Source organism: Triticum aestivum, chromosome 5B (assembly GCF_018294505.1).
Source record: "Triticum aestivum cultivar Chinese Spring chromosome 5B, IWGSC CS RefSeq v2.1, whole genome shotgun sequence".
In the NCBI taxonomy this organism is placed as follows: domain Eukaryota; kingdom Viridiplantae; phylum Streptophyta; class Magnoliopsida; order Poales; family Poaceae; genus Triticum; species Triticum aestivum.
In genome coordinates this window covers 600,632,675-600,638,046 of record NC_057807.1, presented here as the reverse complement: position 1 = coordinate 600,638,046, position 5,372 = coordinate 600,632,675, and the positions used below count along the sequence as shown (strand labels likewise).

The 5,372-nt window shown below is 42.3% G+C and overlaps 1 pseudogene; it reads left to right on the top strand.

Annotated features, from left to right (window-relative positions):
- The first annotated feature begins 661 nt into the window (after positions 1 to 661).
- On the top strand, positions 662 to 5,043 carry LOC123117094 (MDIS1-interacting receptor like kinase 2-like; annotated as a pseudogene).
- The last annotated feature ends 329 nt before the right edge of the window (positions 5,044 to 5,372 follow it).

Here is a 5,372-nt window from a genome sequence, read left to right as displayed (position 1 = left end):
CCGGTTTTCTTCTTCACCAGCAGTGAAGACGGCGGTGGTAGCGCTAGCAATTGAAGCCAGTGGTGTTAACAGCTCAAAACTGCACATGTATGTAAACATATACACTTAAACATACCCGGGGTCAACTTCTAAGCACATTTCTGTGATGTCGCTCGACATCACAGACTACATGTAGCTTCGCCACTGTCAAGACGACAGAACAGTGGACATAAGGAAAGTACCCAACCGACGAGCCACATTGCCTCAATTCTGCCGCTTGCGGTGGACCGTTTAATCGACTCAGAAAGTAGTGCCGTCTGCAATGGTGTTCCTCCGAACCTGGGTGAGCAGCGTCATGTCCCTCTCTTCTCCGACGGCGATGGTCTTCTTTGCACCAGGTCCTCTAGAGGGCGTGCTTGTAATCTTCTTTCTTTTATTGAGGTCCTTTCTGCAGTTTGTGTTGTGGCACCTTCTTTCTGGTTTCCTTTTCTGGGTGCGTACATGTTTGGGTTCTGTAACTTTTGACTTTGAAAGAACAGGCGTCATAATCTATGTCAAAAAAAGAAAAGAAAAATGTATCAGAGAGCGGGTCAAATCTTATCATGAAGATTAATAAAGGAACGAGAGGGACAGAGAGGGAGGGGTGGTTAATCAGTCATACAAACCATTAGACTACCTGCAGGGAACGAGGCAGCGGCAATATTTGGTGCAATGATTTAAGGTGAACCCTCCAACAGACGCAGAAGCAGAATCAATTCCTATCCTCGCCATGGCGCCCTTGGCTTCCAAAATACTTGACTCTCTCACCATACTGATGATGTGCACCACCGCACTCGTCTCAGCCGCTGGAGCGCTGCCATCACTTGAACAACAAGCAGGGGCACTTCTTGCCTGGAAAGCCAGCCTCAGTCAGCAAAGCCAAGACGCCCTGCGATCCTGGAGAAACATCTCAGCACCTTGCCGTTGGCAAGGCATCCGGTGTGATGGACGCCGGCCGGTGATCGCCGCCATCTCCCTGCCGGGGATACGGCTGAGAGGGACACTTGAGTCTCTTGACTTCTCGGCTTTGAGGACCTTGGTGGCCCTTGAGCTCTCGCACAACGAGCTTGCTGGGAGCATCCCTGTGAATATTAAGCTCCTCAAAGAACTCCATGCTCTCCTCCTGCATGACAATCAGATAAGAGGTTCAATACCACCTGTTTTAGCAAATCTCACGAAACTGCGTCTCCTAATGCTCCATGACAACCAAGTCTCCGGTGAAATACCAAGGCAAATAGGCGAGATGGGTAATCTTGTGAGCCTGAACTTGTCAAACAATTACTTAGTTGGTCCTATCCCTTGTGAAATAGATCACCTTAAGCATTTGCTTAAATTAGATTTGTCCAGCAATGACCTTTCCGGACCAGTTTCCTTCAGTCCAGCTAACTCATCCATCAAAATCCTATGAATAATTTTTCATCTCAGCCTACTGCAAAAGTAAACTTAGAAAACATAAATATGCTATCATTATCCCGTAACAACTTAAGTGGTCCCATTCCCAAAGATATAGTGAAAATTTTCAACCTACAACACTTAGACATAAGCCAAAACAACTTTTCAGGTTCAATCCCAAGCAATATAGGTAACCTGACCAAATTCACTACCTTGTACCTTTACCATAACCAACTTTCTGGACACATTCCTCGAGAACTAGGTTATTTAGTGATTTTAGAGGACTTGAGGCTCAATAACAACACACTATCTGGTTCCGTTCCAAGCAATTTATGGAATTTGACCAAACTTACTACCTTGCACCTTCACCGTAACCAACTTTCTGGACAAATTCCACTGGTTTTGGGATATTTGGTGCACATAGAGGACTTGCGGCTTAGCTACAACACACTAACAGGTTACTTTCCAAGAAATTTGTGTAATTTGACCAAACTCAAGATCTTGTACCTTGGCCAGAACCAACTTTCTGGAAAAATTCCTTGGGAACTAGGTTATATGGTGAATTTAGAGGACTTTCAGCTCAGTTTGAACAACCTAACAGGTCCTATCCCAAACAGTTTAGGCAATTTGACTAAGCTTGCCTTCTTAAACCTTAATTTCAACCAATTTTCTGGACACATTCCTCAAGAAATTGGTGAGTTGATGAATCTGGAAATGTTTGGAGTCTCTTTGAACAATCTATCTGGTGCATTGCCATCGGGTCTTTGCGCGGGAGGCCGACTACAGTTTCTTACCGCTAATGGCAACAACTTGGTTGGACCCTTGCCAACAAGCTTGCTAAGTTGCAAAAGCCTAGTCAAACTTCGTCTTGAAGGAAATCAGCTTCAAGGAGATATCTCCGAGATGGGGCTTCACCCTAATCTTGTCTATGTTGATATCAGTTCAAACAAACTATTTGGTCAATTATCTCATCGCTGGGGTGAGTGTTACAAACTTACGATGCTACGTGCTTCAAACAACAACATTACTGGAGTCATACCACCAAGCATAGGGCAGTTATCTCAGTTGGGGATACTTGATGTTTCAGCAAATAAACTTGAAGGGCAGATTCCACTGGGGATTGGCAATTTAACGGTGCTGTTCAACTTGAGCCTCAGTAATAACCTGCTCCAAGGAAGTATACCTAAAGATATTGGATCGCTAAATAATTTGGAGTACTTGGATTTATCATCAAACAACCTAAGTGGGATGATACAAGGGTCAATTGAACATTGTCTCAAGCTTCACTTCCTGAATTTGAGCCATAAATCATAATCGCCTCAATGGCAGCATTCCAATCGAACTAGGAATGCTGGTAAACCTACAAGAATTGTTGGATCTAAGTGATAATTCATTTGCTAGTGTCATTCCGAGTCAGCTGAGTGGTTTGAGCATGCTCGAAGTTTTGAATCTTTCACACAATGCATTGAAAGGTAGCATCCCACCATCATTTCAGCGCATGTTCAGCCTCCTATCCATTGATGTGTCATTCAACAAATTGGAAGGGTCAGTGCCACAGAGTAGGTTGTTTGAAGAAGCTCCAATCGAATGGTTCATGCAGAATAAGCAATTGTGTGGTGTAGTGAGAGGTTTGCCCCCTTGTGACCTTACTGAAAGTGGTGGACGAAAAAAGAAGCCCAGAGCTATTTTACTAGCTATAATACCTGTTGTTGTATCTTTTCTGTTTATCACGGCACTATTAACTTTGCAATGTAAACGGAGGAAACCCAAGGTGGAATGCGCAAATGAGTTGCAACAGACAAAGCTGTTCGCCATCTGGAACTTTCATGGAGGAGATATGTACAGGCAAATTGTTGACACCACAGAAAATTTTAGTGACGCTCACTGCATTGGATTTGGAAGTAGTGGATCAGTATATAGAGCTCAGTTACCAACATGCAAGATATTTGCAGTAAAGAAGATTCATACAATAGAAGAGGATGAGCTATTTAATCGTGAAATAGATGCCTTGATGCATATTCGGCATCGCAATATTGTGAAGTTATTTGGCTACTGTTCTGCTACTCAAGGAAGATTTCTTTTGTATGAATACATGGAAAGAGGAAGCTTAGCAGCATCTTTAAGGACCAAGGAAACTGCAATAGAGTTGGACTGGACAAGGAGGTTAAATATTGTTCAGGATGTGGCCCATGCTTTGTCTTACATGCATCATGATTGCTTTGCGCCGATAGTCCATAGAGATATAACAAGTAACAACATTTTGCTTGATCTGGAATTTAGAGCATGCATCTCTGATTTTGGTATTGCCAAAATATTAGATGTGGATGGGTCAAACTGCACAAGGCTTGCCGGGACAAAAGGATATCTTGCACCAGGTACAATAATATATATATATATCTATGTCGGTTAAATCAACGTGTTGTACGTTTATTTTTGTCACTTCGATGGATGTCTTGCATAGCGTTATATATATTTTCAGATCAATAATGAAATGATTAGCGTAGATCTTCATAAATGTGTCAGGAAGTAGAGTATTACTTATTGGTTTGTGTAAATGAAACCAATTATACAGTCAAAAACCAGTATATTACATATCTTTTTATCGACCATACTATGTTTGTCTCTGGTCTCTACAATCTACATACGAGAACTCTCCCGGATGCAAATGGTTAGTACCATGGTTGGTGGACTAGCCAGCCCGGGTTTGAGCCACGCCTTCTTACTTTAGTGTGACAGGGAACAAGTCTTATTATCCCTTCACCCCGCTTTTTTCAGTACATACATACAAAAAGGTTATTAAAATTAACTCTTCATTGTTGGCTTGGCAGAGCTTGCATACACAACAAGGGTGACGGAGAAGTGCGACATCTATAGTTTTGGAGTGCTTGTGCTCGAGTTGTTCATGGGACATCATCCGGGTGATTTTCTTTCGTCCCTCTCGTCCATGGACAAGAAAAGTACAATACCCAAGTATTTGCTGGACACCCGGCTCCCATTGCCTAAAGCTGAGATTGCAAATGAAATATTCAAAGTGATTTCCATCGCTGTTCGGTGCATAGAACCTGACCCATTACACCGTCCAACGATGCAGGATGCAATCAAGGTGTTCTCTGCAGATGAAGGACCCAGTAATCTTGATTACCTGCACACTGAAATCGTCATCCCTGCTTGTGGTTTTGAATGTTCTTAGCACATTGGTGTTTCTTCCGTTGCACCTTTTGATCAGAGACTATAATTAGTCATTTCGATCATAGATTATTTTGGCTTTACCCTCAAAGATTGTACAATAGGAGTACTATAGTTTAAGCTGATCAGTCCTAGCTGGTTGGCTATTTGCTACTTCTAGATATTTGTATAGCAATGCAGATCAACTTTTTGCTACTAGTTACTAGCTACTAGCTAGCTGTAAATATTTATATAGCTGATCGTGCTATTTCTTCAAAAGAACAAATAAATATTCCATTTGCATCCTCTTATTGATTAACTGCGAGCCAATTCAAGTCAACTGGTTATTTCCTATATCTTCACCGCCATGGCATACTTTATTGCCGGCCGGTGAGCTCATTCACGCTCTTGGAAATGCTCATTATCAAATGGAGGCCTCCTGGTGCGTTTCTTCTAGTGGAATTCAGATTGACAGACTTAATCTAGCCTGCAAATTGCTACAGGTAAGCAATTGGAATTTGATTGTTCAGGTAATCATTGATCTGCTACCGTAAAGATGGACTATTTTTTTACTGTTATTATTAGCAATTTAGCATGTGCTAGTTTTCAGTTTTACACCAGCTTATATCCCATTAGGGCGTCTGCAATGTACGTCGGCCATAACTCTCAAAAGGTGGACCTTAGACTAATTTACACGTTGAGGAGATCGACTGTAAGGGCGTCACCAATGTGGCCATAAGGTCGTCCGTAAGGCACCTTAAGTCAACCTTAGGCGACTTTAGACATTGTGAGCACAT